The sequence below is a fragment of the Suricata suricatta genome, chromosome 17 (assembly GCF_006229205.1).
Source record: "Suricata suricatta isolate VVHF042 chromosome 17, meerkat_22Aug2017_6uvM2_HiC, whole genome shotgun sequence".
Lineage (NCBI taxonomy): Eukaryota > Metazoa > Chordata > Mammalia > Carnivora > Herpestidae > Suricata > Suricata suricatta.
The window spans coordinates 7,212,268-7,232,534 of record NC_043716.1 but is presented as its reverse complement, the minus strand read 5'-3'; positions in this window follow the sequence as shown (position 1 = coordinate 7,232,534).

The window sequence follows — 20,267 nt, the reverse complement described above, 5'->3', positions numbered from 1 at the left end:
TTTATATATGCATTAAAAATTCTAGAAGCATATGTTCAAAATTAGCAGCAGTTCCTTCTGGTTGGGAGAATTAAGGCAATTGTAAATGTTGCTTTTGATTGTATTTTAAAACATATCATATACTATGTGCATCTTAATTAAAACATGGAAAAAGTAGAGGCAAATATAGTCGTGGGACTCCCGGAGCGCCCACTGCCAAGATCTGGCACGGGGTCAGCAAAAGAGAATGCCTCTTTGCCCTCCTGGCCCCCTGAAAACACATATTTCGGAGTTGGCTGAGTCCTTGTGGGCAGCTCTGTGTTCCAGGCGCTGAGTTTTGCAAACAGGCTTCGCCAAGTACAGCGTGTGCCCCTCCAGGTGGCTTCTGGAGCCCGTCAGGTCCGAGTAACACAAGCTCATTCATCTCAGGATGAGTTTGCGCGGAGCCGGGAGGTGCTGACAGACCCCAAGCAGAGAACAACGTTTATTTATACCTGCACACGATAATTCACGTCTCTCTAAGCGTAGGAGTCTCTCTCCTCGTCTGCTCACAGTTTGCAAACATTTGCAGTTCTCCCCGCTGGCCAGCCCTCGTTTGGTTTGGCGGGGCTGGAGCAAATGGCCGGGAGTGCGATGGAGAAGGGGGCTGAATGCTGTGATTCATTCACAGAGAGAGCGTTTGCTTGTACTGATGCACGTTGGACACGCGGAGATCCCCGGACTTGTGGCTTTGCACCTGGAGAGCTAATTGATACCTGCATTGTCTGTTGTAGAAGAGGGTTTTAACTGTGTGTGTGTGTGTGTGTGTGTGTGTGTGTGTGTGTGTGTGTGTGACCATTTGGGGTCCTGCCTAATGCCGGAGCCATACCTGGCTATCTAATGCCTCTATAGAATGAACATTCCAATAAGCCAGGGTTTAATATGGCAAATTTCACATATTTAGAAAGCACAGAAACCTGTATGATGACCCTCCCCTACTACGGGGAGGGGGTAACTGCATCAGCAATCATCAGCGCGTGGTCAATCTTAACTTCTTTATAACCTCAACTGCCCCCCCACACACACACTGCTAATGCCAGTGGAGGTAGAGTTCAAGTTGCGGGTCTTAGACTCTCATGAGTAATAGTGAATCGTAGGGAGAGAAAGAAAAGAGCAAAAGATTAGGGAGCTGGCTAGACCTGATCTGAATCAGGCTTGACCACTGCAATTTGCTGGTTGACCAATCTTGGGCCACTGAACTTTTCTGCCCCTCATCTGTAAAATGGCCTCACAGTGTCAGACAACTAGATTAAACCCATGGTACTCTTAAAGTACCAAGGACCCTTCCCTGTATCCAACAGGTACTTAATTGTTACTTGATGACTGTTTCTGTTCTTCTATCTAGAGTAGACAACCTGAAGTATCGAAAGCCCTCCACCATAATAAAGTTCCTCAATAGGTTGATGCATAATCGTTCCCCACTTGCCGAGGTCATTAATCAGGAATGAGTACATTTTGGGACTAAAATCTGCAACTGGCCATTATATTCTAGCAGAAGCTGCTGCCTTCTCAATGTGAACGGTAAATACTGCCTACCAGCATTGTCCAAAATTTCACCAACATCGGCCTGAACAAATTAAAGGAAATCTGCCCCCCCCATTGGCTAGCCATTTCTTTGGGTTAATTCTATAGATGTAATTAAGGTAATCATCATGTTCTCATCAGTCAAACCAATTAGCTTTCAGCCCCGGTTGTCAGTCCTCCAACAAGGAATTGAAAAATAGAGCAGGTACATTTTGGTGGGAAGTTAGGGTATTAGGGAAGGTAGGAAGCCTGAGGTTGGGGTGCGGGGACAGCGGGGCTTGGATTGGGTGGGGGAGATATGAGCGCATGATTCACCTAGAGAACATGTGCTGAATGGGAAGAAAAGTCACCGAACTTGGCCACAAGGAATACCGTGGATGAATGTCCTCACCTGTTCAAATCCAGTTCGGGGTCTGGGGTGAGCACAGCGCTACCTCCCAGCTCAGAATCAAGAGTGATACGTCTTGGAAGAGGCCCATTAATTTCTTGACCATTCTTCCCAATGGGTTTCTGGTGTGAGGCAAGTCACACTGCCCTGAAAACTATCCTTCTCATCCTTGTTTCTGACTTGTAAACCAGAGGTGTTCTTGTTACTGTTTATACCGAACACTTTGAAATACAGAAAGCATTTTTTTAAATCCATATTAGAAAAAATACATATCTTAATTAGGAAACAAACTTTATAACACTTCTCGAGACTTTTCCATGACTGTTCGCTTCAAATAATAACAGCATCTAATTGTCAAATTTGGTATAAATGTGGAGGAACTGAAGAAAGTGTAGAAGGGGAGCCAAATAGGAAAATTACTGTATTAATTTTTTTCCTTATTCATCTCTTCCAACTATTGCTTCATAGAGAAGAAAGCCAGAGACCTTTATTTACCAGGCCTGTATTTATTTACCAGGCTGCTGCTTTTTAAATGGGTCAAAATGTCCCATTTTTTTTTGAAATGTCTTTTTTTAATACAAGTATACCTTTTCATTTGGGCTCCAAACCAATTTCTTTTTTGAAAATGAGAAGACAAACATGCTGAGCTTAGGTAACTTAAGATGTTTTCTTTTTTTTTTTTTAATGTTTACTTATTTTTGAGACAGAGACAGAGTGCAAGTGGGGGAGGGGAAGAGAGAGGGAGACACAGAATCCAAAGCAGGCTCTGAGCTGTCAGCACAGAGCCTAGTGCGGGGGCTCGAACTCACGGACCATGAGATCATGGCCTGACAGCCGAAGTCAGACCCTAAACTGAGCCACCCAGGCGGCCCAAGATGTTTTAAACATGGGCAGAATAATTGGGACTTAATACAGACTATTATTTTACCAATAATAAATTCTGAAATATTCGTACTATTAGCAAACTTTGTCTAGAATGTAAGAGTTCAGGATATCTCCATTTGATATCAGAGAAATCTGAATTTGCTTAAGAATTCCTTAAATGTTGTTTTTGAGAATCATGCCATTTAAAAAAAAAAAAACTCAACAATGTTTTTCTAAGGAACTGCATCATTTGCCAAGTTAAAAAATATGCACTCCGTGCTGGTTAACAGCATGATGTTAGGTAGTGTTAGAAACTCTGCCTCAAAATAAACGGTGGTGCCTGACTGGGCAGACGGAGGGGCAGCAGGTGGGACTCAGCCCGCAAATGCAGAGAAACAAAAATGTGCCCTCTTTTATTTACTTTATTTCCTTTTTCCTGTAACCACTTATCTTTTTAAAAAAATTTTTTTAATGTTTATTTACTTTTTTTTAATTAGTAGTTCATTGCCAAGTTGGTTTCCATAGAACACCCAGTGCTCTTCCCCACAAGTGCCCTCCTCCATGACCATCACCCCCCTTCTTCTTTCCTCTGCCCCTTCAGCCCTCAGTTTGTTTTCAGTATTTAAGAGTCTCTCATGATTTGCCTCCCTCTCTCTCCCTAACTCTTTCCCCCTTCCCCTTCCCATGGTCCCCTGTTAGGTTTCTCCTGTCAGACCTATAAGTGACAACACATGGCATCTGTCCTTCTCTGCCTGACTTATTTCGCTTAGCATGACGCCCTCGAGGTCCATCCACTTTGCTACAAATGGCCAGATTTCATTCTTTCTCATTGCCATGTAGTACTCCATTGTTTGGATAAACCACATCTTCTTTATCCATCCATCAGTTGATCGACATTTAGGCTCTTTCCATGATTTGGCTGTTGTTGAAAGTGCTGCTGTGAACATTGGGGTACATGTTTATTTACTTTTTGAGAGACAGAGGATGACTGGGGGAGGGGCAGAGAGAGGGAGACACAGAATCCGAAGCAGGCTCCGACCTGTCAGCACAGAGGCCAAAGCGAGACTTGAACTCACGGACTGTGAGATCACGACCTGGGCCGAAGTCAGACTCTTAACCAACTGAGCCCCCCAGGTGCTCCCGGTAACCACTTACCTTCTAACCCAAGCTTCTATTCAACCATGATGGAGGAAATTTAAACTTGGTCCACTGTGAGTCCACCGCCCTTTGCACAGTCCCTCACTGCCACCCACCCCCACATTCTGGCAAGCTTCTACAAGAAGGTGTGTGTTTGTGAGGTGGACGAGCGACAGGTCAGGGAAGTACAGGTGTTGATCATTTGAGTTCCGGCTCCGTTGTCTTTCCCCCCAGCATGCCCTCTCCTTCCTCCGTTTCCTTGTCTGTGAAGTTCACGGTGGAGCTGGCCCTTCGTCCTTCTGAGAGCCTCCCCATCTTGGGGGCATTGGTCTCTCTGCTGCTGCCGCTCGATGCTCCCATATGGGAAACAGCCAGAGGCGCGGTTCCCTCTGCCCACTGCTGGCCCATAACCATTTCTTCCCTCCAGTCTTCCTCTCTCCCCAGGTATCTCTGTGGGGAAGGCAGACCAGCTCCTCTCCTTACTTCCTGACCTTCCTCGGTCCTAATTTAAGTGCAGAAAACAGAGCCTCCTGCTCAGGTCCCCCTGCCCCCAGGTCTCTGTGAGCATGTATGTTGCCTTTGTGCAAATCAGCAAGAGGCACTCATCTGGAATGTCCACGTAGGAAACAGTGTGCCCCGTGGGTGGGCACAGCCGTGCGGGCCCCCTGTGTGGTGAGCGGAAGCACCTCTGTGCCGAGGAAAAGGCCTCCTTCCTCTGGCGGGGAGGTGGGGGTGGGAGGTCGGATGGACATCCCTCACCCCCCATCTCATTGCTTCTCCAATCACAGGGAAGAAAAGTTTCCAAAATCGGTGATTTTGGAATACAGGTATCTGATGCTCAATAGCTGGAAAGAGATTCCTTTTTCTTTTTTTTCTCTCTCTTTTTTAATGTTTATTTATTTTGAGAGAGCAGGAGATAGAGGAAGAGTGGGGGAGGGGCAAAGAGAGAGGGAGAAACAGAGAATCCCAAGCAGGGTCCACACTGTCTGCGCAGAGCCCGACATGGGACTCAGACTCAGGAACCATGAGATATGACCGGAGCCAAAAACAAGAGTCAGATGCTTAATTCACTGGTCCACCCAGGCGCCCTATCTTGCCTTTTTTCCTAGTACATCACTTCTCTGCGGCAAACAGCCAGACTCATCTGACTGGCGCTTCAGTGTGTGTGTGTGTGTGTGTGTGTGTGTGTGTGACGGGGTTGGGGTGAAGGGAGCTGGCGAGGCAATTTGTGCTGATCGCTTCCATCCTTCCAGGCAATTGGAATTTTAATCTGGCAAAGACAGAGGATACATTTCCCTTCTCCCTTTGTCTGGGACTGAAACATTTGGATGGGAACGAAAACAGTTCTGACAGAATCCGTCTCAACTTTCAGTGGAAGGCAAACACAGATTCGGTGTCGGGGGGGAATAAACAGAAAAACGAGCACGCGTATGGCCAGTCGTTCCAAACGAGGGAACCGAACTAATTCGCCGCACAGCAGCGCCCTTGTGGAACCTGGTCCTCGTGCAGCATGAGATGTATGTGGACACCTGAGCGTTGGCAGCAGCTCATTAATAGGCCTTCGTAAAACTGTAATGCGTTTTCTCTCTCGTGGATTTTACCATAAACACAATGAATAATCTTGCTCTTGTCAGTGGATGAGTCAGTGACAGGAAGCAGTAACTGACTGTGACGATACTCAGGTTCTGAGGGAATTGGGCAGCTTCTGCCACGAGTTTACTCCCCTGAGAGACTTGGAGGCATGGGTAATTTTCAGCTAATTCTGTCCTGGCCCTTGATTAGACTCAGAGAAGTGTGTGCAGATCCTGAGGTTTTTTTTTTTTTAAAGATTAGTGAAGCTTCCTATGCATTTGTCACTTTTAAGCGATCACCACCTGCCCATTATGTCGCCCGCTCACGACGGCATTCATGAGCAAGCGTGTCTTCCTGTGAACAATTGCTCATGCCTCTTTTTTTAAAGTTTTTATTCAATTTTTAATTTTTAAATGTTTATTTATTTATCTGTTTATTAATTTATTTTCAGAGAGACACAGAGAGTGTGAACGGAGGAGGGACAGACACACTGAATCCGAAGACAGGCTCCAGCCTCCAAGGTGTCAGCATAGACCCCGACGCGGGGCTCAAACCCATGAACCGCGAGCCCATGACCTGAGCCGGAGTCGGATGCTCGCCTGACTGAGCCACCCAGGCGCCCCACTCCCTCCTACCTCAGACACGGCAGTCCCGCAAAAACGATGGTCAGCTCAGACTTCTAGAAAGATACTCAAGTGCTTTCATCAGCGTTTCTCTTTCTTCGAGTGTATACGACCCCCCCCCCAAGGAATTATGCAGATTTTTATGAATTTACGACGCAGGCTGATTCAGTAGGTCTGTGGCGCGAGGTCTGAGTCTGTGCATTTCTGACACACGTCTAGGTGACGCCAAGGCTCCTGGTCCAGCCACCACGCTTTGAGCAGCAGGGTTTTATGTGGCTGGGAGATTGAAGGTGCTGCCCCACTGGGAACTTCAGGTAATCTCAGGCTGGGCCTCCTTCCCCATCTTATGCACCCAAGTTCAGGTGGATGGGGCCTCCCACGGGGCCAGGAAGTGGTTGTGCGCCCTGGGTCATTGGTGCGAACCGGATGGGTGGTAGGTAGGTCTGGGATGGTGGCTCTGAGTGGGTGAGTGGCCCGTATATCAGGCCTGTGATATGTCTGGAGGACAGAGTGCATTCTGGGTGATTACTTTCTCATGTATTCAGTTTGGAACCTTATTGGGTGTAGAGCACTCTGGGCTGGGCCGCGTCTCTGGCAGGGTCCCTGTATCGGGGTGGTCGCGGTGTCCAACTTCTCAGGGTATTGATGTTGAATATGTCTGACCCACTGTTGTCAGTCTCTCTGGACCTGTCAAGTTTTCAGCCTTTGTGTGTCTCCTGCACCTCAGTGTAAGCCTGAAGGCTGCGTAGGTCTCTCTCAGTGTCAGGAGTGTGGCACAAGGATATGTTTTGCAGGCAGGCTGGATTTCTGTAGACCCAGAATGACCTTTCCGGCTCAGCCCTTCCACAAAAGGAGTCATCCTCACGCTCTTACACGATGTCCAACTCTGCTCCTGCTCCTTATGTGGGCCGGTTCCCACCCCAGATACTCCACACGTGGGAAGGAGGCTCCCTGGAGGCAGAGCGGCTTCCCCGCTCTCCCCTTTCCCCCCAAAACCCGAACAAATAAGGCAGCTCTCCTCTCCCACCTCCTGTCTGTGGGCTTGTTCATAGTCAGGGAAGTTAAGAAAAGCCCAGAGCTCTTCCCTTTCCCCATCCCCCATCTCTGGGCATCAGTGTCCCCACCAGCAAAATGGGAAGGATTGCTCTGACTTGTGGGGTGTGGGGGAGGGTTAAATAATGTCGCATGTGGAATGATGTGTCTTCATAGCAAGTAAAATAAGAAAGGGTGACAATTAATTTCTTTTAGCCGTAAAGACTCTGAAGAGGCACCTAGTGAAAACAAGACTCGGCTGAACCTCAGGGAATCATAAGTAAGACTTGTGTGGGCAGTGACCATGTCATCTATTGTCCAAAGTGGAACACCCTAGAACCGTGTTCTGTATTTCGCTCTTAGTAACTTACAACAATCCAGCAGGGGTTAAACAGACCCTCAACAGGATGCACGCTCATCCAATTTATGTACAATTTAAGTTTCAAAAAAAACCCTGTAGTTCACATTCTCAAAGAAAACTGGAGAGACCATTGCTCACTTAACCAAAAACAATCTGAGATCAGAAAGCCATCAGATAAAAAGAGTGAATTAGAAACGATCAATGAAAGACAATAGAAACAGGGAACGGAAGAGTGGAGAGTACGGAAAATTAAACCAGCAGCTTGAGGAGAAAGTGGAAGTTCTAGAACTTAAAGGCAGAAAAACCTGAAGATTATCAAACAAAAAGATACAAAAATCAATACTGACACAACTGTACATCTATATACAAACAATGAATCTAGACACAGGCTTCACGCCTTCTGTTAATATTAACTCCAAGTGTATCATAGCTCTACATGTAAACTGCACAACCGTGAACCTTCTAGAAGACACACAGGAGAAAATCTCCTTGGGCACCTTGGGTTTGGTGATGACTTTTTTAGGAACAACACCATTCGAGAACTCTTGCTCCACAAATCCATCACTGAAGAGCCTGAGAAGACAAGCCACAGATGGGGAGGTAATCCGTCAAATACATACCAGCTGAAGGACAGGGGCTCAAGATTCAAGAAGAGTCTAGAAACTGAAAAATAAGAGGGGCCCCTCAGTGGATTAGTAGGTTAAGTGTCCGACTTCAGCTGAGGTCATGATCTCATGGTCTGCGAATTTGAGCCCCACGTTGGTCTCCATGCTGACAGCTCAGAGCCTGGACCTGCTTCAGCTTCTGTGCCTCCCCCTCTCTCTCTGCCCCTTTCCACTCACACTCTGTCTCTCTCAAAAATAAGAAACAGCCCATTAAGAATGGGCCAAAGATGTGAACAGACTCCTCACCAAAGAAGACATACAAATGGCAAAGAAGGAAAGGTGGTCCACATCATATATTACCGGGGAAACTAAACTAAACTAAAACAGTGAAGGGGCACCTAGGTGGCTCAGTCAGTTAAGCATCCGACTTCGGGTCAGGTCGTGATCTCACGGTTCAGGGGTTTGAGCCCCACGTTGGTCTCTGCACTGGCAGTGCAGAGCCTGCATGTGATCCTCTCTCTCTCTGCCCCTCTCTGCTCATGCTCTCTCTCAAAAATAAACTTTAAAAGAAAAACGATGAGTTACCACTACACACCTATTAGAACGGCCAAAATTCAGAATTTCGATGGCCTCAAATGCTGGTGAGGATGCAGTGTAACAGGAGCTATTATTCCTTGCTGGTGGGAACTCAAAATCATACAGCCACTTGGGAAGCCAGTTTGGCACTTGCTGACGAGAGAAACGAACTATTCTTACCAGATGATCCAGCAGACAGCCTCCTTGAGCTGGAAACTGATGTTCACATAAAAACCTGCACGCAGATGCTCTTGGAAGCTTTGTTCGTAATTGTCAAATCTTGGAACCGAGCAAGATGTCCTCCAGCAGGTGACTGGGTAAACAAGCCGTGATGCATCCGGACAAAGAATAACTACGAAGCAATAAAAAAAAATACATAGCCACGAAGCCGTTAAAAAGCATCAAGGCACCTTAAACTCATATTGCTAAGGGAAAGCAGCCACTCTAAACAGACGACATACTTTATGACCCCGATTGTATCACATCCTGGGAGAGATAAAACTGTGGAGACAGTAAAGAGACCAGAAGTTGCCAAGGAGTAAGGGGTGGGTCTGAGGGGAAGACGTTTCAGGGAAATGAAGCTGTTAGTCTTTAGGTCACCGTACTGGTGAGCATGTGCTACCGTCTACTTCTCAGAAGCCTACAGAATGTACTACAGCAAGAGTGAACCCTAATGTAAAGACTTCAGTGATTAATAGTGTATTGATATGGGCTCACAGGTTTGCAAAAAATGACTACACCAACTCAAGATTACTTTTCTCTCAGTTTTTTTTTCTGAAAACCTAAAACTGCTTTTAAAAGGTGTATCCATTCAAAAAGTATATCTAAAAGGTATAGAAGAGAGACGCCCTGAAGAGAAAATCAAGAAATTTCATATGTACACAAAAGTACTTTAACTAGGAAAGAACAAAGCAGGCCAAAAGAAGCAATAATGAAGGGAATTAGTCATGAGGAAGATTTAGATAGTTAAACCAAAGGGCAAACTGAATGCTGGGCAAATTTAGTCCAAAGAGACCTAGATTATCAGAAGGAAAATGTTTTTAATTTTGAGGAATTTAAATATAACAGGGGAAAAATTAAGGATCCTTTCCCTCCCCACCCATAAAAGTAAATACCAGTAGAAAATGAAGGTTAAAACGTAATTCTGCAGGGGCACCTGGGCAGCTCTGTTGATTAAGCGTCTGACTTCAGCTCAGGTCATGATCTCATGGTTTGTCCATTTGAGCCCCACGTCGGGCTCTGTGCTGACAGCTCAAAGCCTGGAGCTGCTTCAGATTCTGTGTCTCCCTCTCTCCGCCTCTCCCCCATTCATGCTCTGTCTCTCAAAAAACAAATACATGTAAAAATTTTTTAAATATATGTAATTCTGCAGGATAAAAATAGTAACTGCAGTATTTTATATCGAGCTAGTATGATTTTATGTACACATGCAACAGAGATGTTCTTAGATATATTTGGAGACTCAGAAAGTGCACCTCGTGTTATGCCTGCCCTGAAAAAAAAATGACTTGAAAATGTCCTGCTCAGTAGAGAATAATTACAGCAGACAATTGAAGAATAAGAGAATATTGCATTAAAAAATGGTGATGTGTGATATCTGTCCAGTATAAACGCATTTTAAAAAAGTTGACATTTAAGCAGTCATTATTACTGCAGTATGAGCAAAAAAGAACAAATCTTGAAAGAGACCGCGTCCCGTATCATGAAATATTTACAAATACTGATCACTTAGAAGGCACAAACATTTCAGTAAATTCCAAATCATAGAAATTCCACAGGCACAAAATGCAAGGAAACTCAAAACTCTTGGCCCAAGGATAAACACACAAATATAAAACTTCTTGGCAATTTAAAATATTCTCAAATACCCTGAGACAAAGAAGAAATCAAAACAGCAATTTTGGACTACAAAAATAATGGCACCTTCGAAGTCACATATCACAACTGGTCACATGTGGATTGAGCTGCACTCAAAGATACATTTATTACCTCGAGTACAATGAGAATAACAACTAAAATTTCAATTCAGCTCATCTTTTTTTGCTTTTAGGGTCTGCTGTTTATTTGGTTGTAGCTAATTAATGAGAGTAAACCTCCTTTATGTCCTATTTCCTGCCAGCTTTTTCCCACAGCTGCCTGGATGTTTATGTCGATTCTTGCTTTTGTTCCAGCTAAGAATCTGGAACAGTCTTGCCTAAATGGTGGTTCTCAAGTGCGGATTGGCCAGCACACAGTGAGGGCCTCTGACATCACAGATGAGATTCCTTAAGGACATGGGGTCGGTATCTGCGTGATACTATGCATAGGGGATTGTACGGAAGGAAGTTCAGCAATGCCCACTGAAATTAAAGCAGACATTGATACTGTCCAGTCAGTTTAAATAAAATGAGAATGGTAATGTTTGTCTTTTCTTTTTTAATATTTTTTAAATGTTTTTATTTATTTTTGAGAAAGAGAGACAGCACAAGCAGGGAAGGGGCAGAGAGAGTGGGAGACACAGAATCTGAAGCAGGCTCCAGGCTCTGAGCTGTCAGCACAGAGCCTGACATGGGGCTCGAACCCACAAACCGCGAGATCACGACCTGAGCCGAAGTCGGATGCTTAACTGACTGAGCCACCCAGGTACCCCTGTTTGTCTATTTTTTAAAAAGCTACTGGTGGATCTAGAAAGTGAAAAAAATTTTTTTAATTTTTTTTAAGTTTATTTATTTATTTTGAGAGAGACTCAGCTGAGGGAAGGAGGGGCAGAGAGAGAGGGAGAGGGAATCCCAAACAGATTCCGCACTGTCAGCGCAGAGCCCAATGTAGAACTTGAACTCAAACCATGAGATCATGACCTGAGCCAAAATCAAGAGTCAGACACTTAACCGACTGAGCCACCCAGGCGCTCCTAGAAAGTGAAGAATTTTTAATGTGTAGGTAGGCATATATTAACATAAATTGCCTAGCAGAGGCAAGGACTTATTTGGTTAACTCATGCCTTTTACTATTTGCATTTCCTACTGCTTGCTTCCTTTCTGGTGCTTGTGTCAAAGTGATGCAGAAATGGGCACATTGAACCAAATGAAACTGTCTGTGTAAAAATGTATGATTTTTATGTGTGGAACTGACTGTCAGTTATAAATAAAATTTTTGCCGAAAACAAATCCTATTTGGACATACTATTTGGAACTGGGGCTTCGTGGGGGGAGCTTGCAAACTTGCCTCTCCTAGCCCTCATCATCTTCTTAGGGAATAGGCATTGTGAGGGTAAGAGAGGGGTTGAGCGAGGACGGGTGGAAAAAGCCTATATAAACTACCAGTATTCATCCCTTGAACTGGATATGAGAGATCACCTCATCATTTCCTAGGAGACGGTGGCCACCAAAAGGCTAACATCATTTCCTGAGCTTGGTCTCTCTTTTAGTTTTCCTTGAGCCCCAGTGAGGCTTCAGGAGGGTCAGTGGATGCCCTTCCCTCTAGGACAGTCACCAAAGAACCAGAATTTCATAGCTACAGTATTGACAACTCAGAAGAGGACCCAAGCCTGTCTCTTGAAAGGGAGTACTAGAAATAGGGACATTTTCTTAAAACCAAAAAAGCATCTTTTATATATACTGACCATTCTTCTTAAAAAGAGCCACAGCACATTTTCTTTAATAGACAGAAGTGCATTACAAATAGCCAGGGAAATGTCACATTGGTGGAAATAGCCTACTAAGAGGAGAATATTGCATGCTTTTGGTATTTTGAAAGAAAAGAATTTAATGTTGTATCTGATTTTTTTTAACTGAAATCGTTTCCAAAGTGCCCTCAAGATCCATAATCTGCTGTACTCAGATACTAGGAGCATGTCAACTACTAACTTTATCATAAGATTCTATGCCTCATGTTCTAACTTCATCATTTATCTGGGAAATGCTTTGCTATATTATCAAAAGTCCTGCCATGCAAGGTAAAGGGCATAATGGATTGGTATTGGATGAATCTGAGGAGTTGGTACTACAAGACTAAAAGATGGGAATTTTTGAAAATCAGAATAATCCAGCTTGCCTTGGGTCTGCTTCGATTATGCATATGAGAAGTTTTCACTCTGATTGATTCCTTCATTTATTCCTTCACTCCTTTATCAATTTAGTCAATAAAGTGCCTAGGCATCTGTCAGACCCTGAGCACATCAAAGCATCAAGACATGCTCTTGAGGAGGTTTCTGAGTGGTGAGGGGTACAAGCACTGCTGTCAGGGCTCAATCCGGGGGACACGAGAGCACAGAGAAAGAACCACTAACCCGTCCCTGGGGGATTATAGCCAAGGGACACAGAGGAACATCACAGCAGAAATCCAAGCACAAATAGGGGCACCTGGGTGGCTCAGTCAGTTGAGTGTCTGATTTCCGCTCAGGTCATGATCTCACAGTTCATCAGTTCAAGCCCCGCGTTGGACTCTGTGCTGACAGCTCGGAGGCTGGAGCCTGCTTCGGATTCTATGCTTCCCTCTCTCTCTGTTCCTCCCCCACTCACTACTCTGTCTTTCTCTGTCTCTCAAGAATAAATAAAAACATTCAAAAAATTTAGAAGTCCAAGCACAAATAGGGTTTAAACAGGAATAGGGTGTGAGGGCGGTGAGAAAAGGGATGAGAGCCTGGAGGCTTATCTAGAGATTCAGGAGCCCTTGGTGGCAGGGGAGTAGTGGGAGGGGTATAGAAGACGTAGGGGAGAAGTGAGCCTTGAAAGGAAGGGGAAGTCCAAATCTTGAAGGGTTTTCCATGTCTAACAATTTGGATTTTATCCCTAGAGAAAGAAAGAGCCTCTGAAGGGTTCTGAATTGCAGAGCAATGTAATCAGATTTGTTTTAGGAAGACAATTCTAAATACAGAATGAGAAAATAATATGCAACACAGTGAGAATTTTTAAATATTTACTTATTTTAACATTTATTAATTTTTGAGAGACAGAGAGAGACCGAGTATGAGTGGGGGAGAGGCAGAGAGAAGAAGAGACACAGAATCCGAAGCAAGGCTCTGAGCAAGCTGTCAGCACAGAGCCCGACACGGGGCTCAAACTCATGAACCGTGAGATCATAATCTGAGCTGAAGTTGGATATTCAATCTACTGAGCCACCCAGGTGCCCCAACACAGTGAGAATTTTAACAGGAAAACCAGTCAGGGGACTGTTAGAGCAGTCCAGACCAGAGATTCCAGAGAAGATCCGGATAAAAGGTATCAATGGCATCAACTAGAGTGCTGGTTTGGGGGATGGACGGAAGTAGATGTATTTATTCAGTGGTTTCAGGAAGAATTGACAGGGCTTGGAACAGATGGTTTAGGAAGTGTAGAAGAGGGAAGGATCCAAGATGACCCCATGCTTGTGGTTTGGATTGCGGTTCCATTCACTGAGGAGAAGGGAGCCCAGGAAACACTGAAGGTTTGATCGTGGAAGGGAGAGAAAATGGTGAACTCTGTTTTGGACAATCTGGTTGAGATTGGAGATGAAGATTTCCATTGGGCAAGTGGGTGTACTGATCACAAGTTGAAGAGAATAAAACCATAGCAATTAATCAAATCAAATCAAATCACTTCTGGGGAGTTTTCAGCATAACCGGGCCCAGGACAGACAAGAGCATAAAGAATATGTTTGGGGGGGGGGCAATCAGCAGAATAAAGATTATAGTCCAAAGAATGTACTAAATGACATGACAAGAATGTAATTAGTAAACCCCAGAACATGAAAAATTCTGCAGCCCTTTAGATTATATGACAATTAAGAGCCAAGAACCAAACACAAAGTGTGAATCTTATTTAAACAAACTGTAAAAAATATAAATAAAACCAAAACAGACTCATGAGTAATTGGGGAAATTTAAACACTTCCTGGCTATTTGATGAGGCGTTCATGTTAATTTTTTCCATACTCAGGCTATTGTGGTTGTGTTGGGTTTTTTTTTTTTTTTATGTTTTGTTTCAGATTCTATTTTTTACTGTGGTAAAATACACATGATGAAATTTACCAACTGAACCATTTTTAAGTGTACAGCTCAGTGGTAACAGATACATTTATAACGTTATGCAACCATCACTACCATTGATCTTCACATCTCTTTTGATCTTGCAAAACTGAGACTCTGTATCCATGAAACACTAATCCCCCAACTCCCCCTTCTCAATCCCTGGCAACCCCCACCCTCCAATCTATCTCTAGAATTTTGACTACCCTACGTGTGTCATATAAATGGAATCCTAGAGTATTTGTGTTTCTGTGATTGGTTTATTTCATTTAGCATAAAGTGGTCATGTGTTTCACAAGAATAGTATCTTTTGGAGATGCATACAGGAATATTTAGAGATACAATGATGTGATGTTTAAGATTTACCACAAAATAATCTTGTGGGAGCAGATGGGGGAATGATTATGGTATGAATGAGATAAGAATAGCCATGTATCAGTAATTATTGACACTTGCTGATGGGTACGTGGGGATTCACTCTCTTCTATTTTTGTGTATGTTCGAGATTTTTCCATTTTTTGAAAGTTTATTTATTTTGAGAGAGAGAGAGAGTACACGCAAGTGGGGGAGAGGCAGAAAAAGAGCAGGGAGGAGAGAGACAGAGAATCCCAAGCAGGCTCCGCATTGTCAGTGCGGAGCCCGATAATGGGGCTGGAACTCACGAACCTCGAGATCATGACCTGAGCCAAAGTCAGATGCTTAACGAATTGAGCCACCCAGGCACCCCAAGATTTTTCATAACCGAAGTTAAGAAAGAAGGTTCTCTCCTACCCCCACACCACCATGAACAAACTCAAGTAGAACTTTTTTCCTAAATGAAATCTCATGTGGAAATCAGTCTACAAAGTATGGGTTGTTCAAAGAAGGAGTTGTTCTTAGCTACCTAAGGGTTTGAACCCAGAGCCCATTGCCCTGACTTCCTGGTAACCTTCTTGCTCTGCGTCTTGCTTCCCTAAACTCTAGTTCTGTCCCAGAAGACTGCTGGCAAATAGGCGGGCATGTAGGAGGTGGATAAGGAGTAATGGTATTAATAAAGATACGCATCAACTTTCTCCTCATGCCCATTGAGCTCTCTCAAGAGGCAATGAGTATATAGACAACACTGGACATCATATTGACCTTGAAGTAAAGTCATGTGAGTTCCTGAGATTTCTTTAAATATCCGGTTTAGTTATTCCTTTAGATATCAAGTTAAATAGGGAAAAAGTGTTCTGTGACCATCACCACTTAAACCAGAGGAAAAGACACTGTTTTCTATCACACTGAAAATAATTTCATGAACACGTTTTGCTTTTAAACAGAGGCTTACATAGTAAATTTTAATGTCCGGGAAAGATAAAAATGTACTGTCGAGAAATACAGAAGTAACACAGTACAATGCTATTAACTATACTACAGATAATATTTGGATTTCTTCAGTCTTTCCACTCACGTCCTTTCTCTATTCTGGGATTCAGTCCAAGATTCCACACTGCCTTCAGTTATCACAAGTCCTCAGTCTCCACCAATATGTGACAATGTCTCCATCTTTCCCTGTCTTTCATGGCCTGGACACTGAAATGTGCTCGTTTGAACCTAGTACTACCTTCCTTCAGGATTGCAGGATTCCATGAAAGGTGGGGGGAGGGGGGCAGACAGCCCTTACAGACGGTCATCTGTCTGATGAACAGGGAGTTTTAGAAGCTGAAACACCCCATTATACCTTGTAGTTTCTTTTACCCCCCACTTGCCTTTCCCCTCTTCTGTCCAGTCCAATCAAACTCTCCCCGATGGGATTCAGCCTAAATGGCAATCCTCTGCTAATGATGAGCTTCTATTTACAGGACCAATTGGTCCTTGCCGGTTTCTAAGAAGGAAGATGGTGCACCTGGCCATAGAGAAAGGCTTTTAAGTGGTTTTATGCACAAGGCCGCTACGTGGCCATGCTGTGTTTAGTAGTACACCAACTCTACTAGAACCCGCCACAGAATGGGTTCTCGAGATCCCCCTTTTAAAGCCAGGGTTGCTCATACTTTTATTTAAAAAAAAAATACTACAACAAAACACAAAACAAACCTGACTTAGATAGTGGGAGCTGCTGCGCTATTGATGCATTTGCTTTATGGGCTAAAATAGGGTTTTAATAAATTTATGCTCCAGTAGACACATTCGGAGCCACAGTATTTTATATCTGGGCTGGTGCTTTCCTGCCAAGGCTTAGCACTCTCCATCTCCCTCAGGGTCCCCAGACAGGCAAAATGCACATTTACAACTTCTTAGACTCCTGCTTGCCTTGGGCGCTGTCTCCGTAAATACCAAAATGTATTACATCAAGTGTGAACAGGTCAACTTGCTCCACACCACCTCTGTGATAGCTTTCTTTTCTTTAGCACATTTCGAGATAAACTACCAAATCAGTCATCACCCTGCTCCCATGCAAACAAAAGTCAAGACTCATTCATCTAGGCTCCACCAATTCCACAGCTCTTGATAATCGTTCATAAAAAGTAAAACACTAAGCAAAAAGTTGGGCCTGATGTCTCTTGGTAGGACTCTGCAGTTTGCTCAGGGTTAAATAAATCTATTCACATGTCCATTGCTATTTCAAAAGAAGGATTGATCTTTTGAAATTAAAGGTTTTTCTAATATGCTTCAGGATCTAGAGATTTGTATGTGGAAAGGGATTCTGATCTTTGATGTGTTACACTGTGATGGTCCAGTTTATTACTTGGCTGATAATCGGTACCAGCTTTGAACATAATGGAACCACTTCATTAAAACAGATGTGTCATTTAGAATTTTTACTGTCAACTGAATTTTTCCCCAACAGTAGTATAAGCTCCTTGAATTTAAGGATTATGCAATTCTTTTTTGGGGGGGAGGGGTGTCCCTAGATTACTTACTCAATCACTTCCTCATCATGGGGCTCATAAAAGTGCCTTACACAGAGAGAATGCTTAGTAAAAGGTTTTTCTTAAGTATTACAACATTTTTCTGAACATGTGGATTCAAACCAGTTTAAAGCAGCTGGATGTGCTCTTGTTAGTTTCTAATTTATCTTGTTTTTAAAAATCTCTCTTTTAATTGTTTGCTTTATATTTTCTCTCTTTTTTAAATGCTTATTGATTTTGAGGGAGAGAGAGACTGTGAGCAGGGAAGGGGTGGAGAGAGAGGGAGAGAGAATCAAGCAGGCTCAGTGCCTTCAGCACAGAGCCTGACACAGGGCTCTGTCTCATGAACTGTGAGATCATGACCTGAGCCAAGATCAAGAGTCAGATGCTTAACCCACTGAGCCACCAAGGCACTACAGTTCACTTTATATTTTCAATATGAGTATCCCAAAAGGATCATTTGAATGCAAGAACCAAAGAATCAAACTGAAGTGGCCTCACGAGGAAGAAAATTTATTATCGTATATTGCAAGAAGTTAAAGGGTAGACTGGTTAATAGGTTGATTAATTTAGAGAGTCGGCAATAACATCCAGGATCTGTTCTCACTATGGTAACTAAATCCTGACATCCCTTGTCGTTGCAAGATGACTACGACAGTTACAGCAAAGATACCCGCTATGGCAGTGTCCCCAGACCAGAGAGAGGGCCTCCTTTCTTCTGTCACAGTCCAGAGGCTTCCCAGAAGACTTCTCTTCATGTCGCAGTCCCATTCCTATACTGGTCACAGACAAGGGGGATGGAATTACCTGGGTGGCTGCCGACCGATGAAGATTCACCCAAGGCCATAAAGATGCCCAGTGTCTGGAAAGCAATTGGCTGCTCAAACATAAAAGTCAGTGTGTCATTTACAAGAAATATACTGTGGACATCTGGGTGATGCATGGACTTTGTTCATAGTTCCTGACTCACAGCATCCAAAACCCTAGGAGCTTCCCCAAAGCTGAGAGGGCTAAAGGTGTCTTTTTTATGTTAATGAGGTAACTTTAGGACCCCGCCTAAGGATGGAGGCTAGTTGCCTGGAGAGCCAACCCTGTGATTAGGAGGCTGGAACTTTCAGTCCCACCCCTAGACCCAGGGATGGGGGTGGGACAGGAGGTTCAATCAATCAGTGGCCAACGACTTAGTCAATCATGACTATGTAATGAGGCCTCCTTAAAAACTCAGGAGGGAAGCTCTTTTGTGTGGGAACTCTTCTGTCTGTCTTCATCTGGCTGTCCATTCATAACCTTTAACAAATTTGTGAATATAAGAAAGTGTTTCCCCACGTTCTGTGAGCTGTTTTAGCAAATAAATTGAATTTAAGGTGATTGGAACCTCCCATCTGTAGTCGGCCACAAGCAAGAAGGCTTGTAGGGAGTAGTCTTGTAGGATGGAGCCCTTAGCCTGTGGGCTCTGATGCTCTCTCTGGGTGGAGAGTGTCATAATTGAGTTGAGGGGCGCCTGGGTGGCTCAGTCGGTTAAGCATCCAGCTTCGGCTCATGTCATGATCTCATGGTTCGTGGGTTCAAGCCTGGCATCGGGCTCTGTGCTGACGGCTAGCTCAGAGCCTGGAGCCTGGCTTCAGATTCTGTCTCCCACTCTCTGACCCTTCCCTGCTTGCTCTGTCTCTCTCTGTCTCTCAACATTAAAAAACAATGAATAAACATTAAAAAAAAGAAGAATTGAGTTGAATTCTCAGACCCTCTATCTGTGGCTAAGACTTGCTTGGTGTTGTTGGGGGCGGGGAGAACCACTCTTCACCCCCACTTGGGAATTGGGGCCAGGATCCTTTGAAGAATAAGCAAATCCGGTACTGCTGGTGAGAGAGAGGTTGGTAATAACCATTGGGTACAGATAACAGTGAGAAAACTGGGCAGACGCTATGTTGCTCTGTGCCTTTTTCATTAGTAAGAATCGCTTCCTCCTTGGGGTTTTCCTCCTTGATAACATAACTTAGGTTTTGTTCAGGTACAAGGGGTAAGAGGCTCAAAGAAGAGGATTCTAGTCCTAGGTGATGAGTTAGTGATGAGTCTTCAAACGGCGATGGTGACCGCAGTTCTGTTTGCCAATGAGCAGTTGAGGAAAGTCCAGTGACGCCTTTCTGGGCACAGAGGTGGATAAGAAATTCTCTTGGGTGGGTCTCTGGGGAAGGTTTTTCTGCCTGATAACCTGGCTGATGAGCTGGTGGTCTGCTACCCTGACTTGCTTCCTGCCTTTGACCTTGGTTGCCTGATGACATGGTACAGAATTGCTGTGAGCATTTCATGACCCTGAGCGGAACATTATGGACATACAAGACTGCAGAACAGAGAGGCAAAAAGGGTCTGAGTATTGTGGATGTTCTTGAGCAATTAAATCAACCCTGAGACTACTTCCCTTCAGATTTCTTAACGAGATACAATAAACTCTATGATTTAAGATTTCAATGCCTTTTGCTACTTGCTACTGAATGCATCCTGACGGATGGATAACCTTCTTAGACCTGTTAACTGCAAGGCCCTTTATTGTGGTAGATGTACAGAAAGAACATAGAAGTTTTTCTTTTTAAAACATAATAGCTGAAGTCAGCCTGGGGCAAAAAGACAAACAGGAAACATATTTGTGTACATAATTGAAGCCCAATAAATATTCATTTAAAAAATCAATAAATGTTCTACAAGCTTATTATAATGGT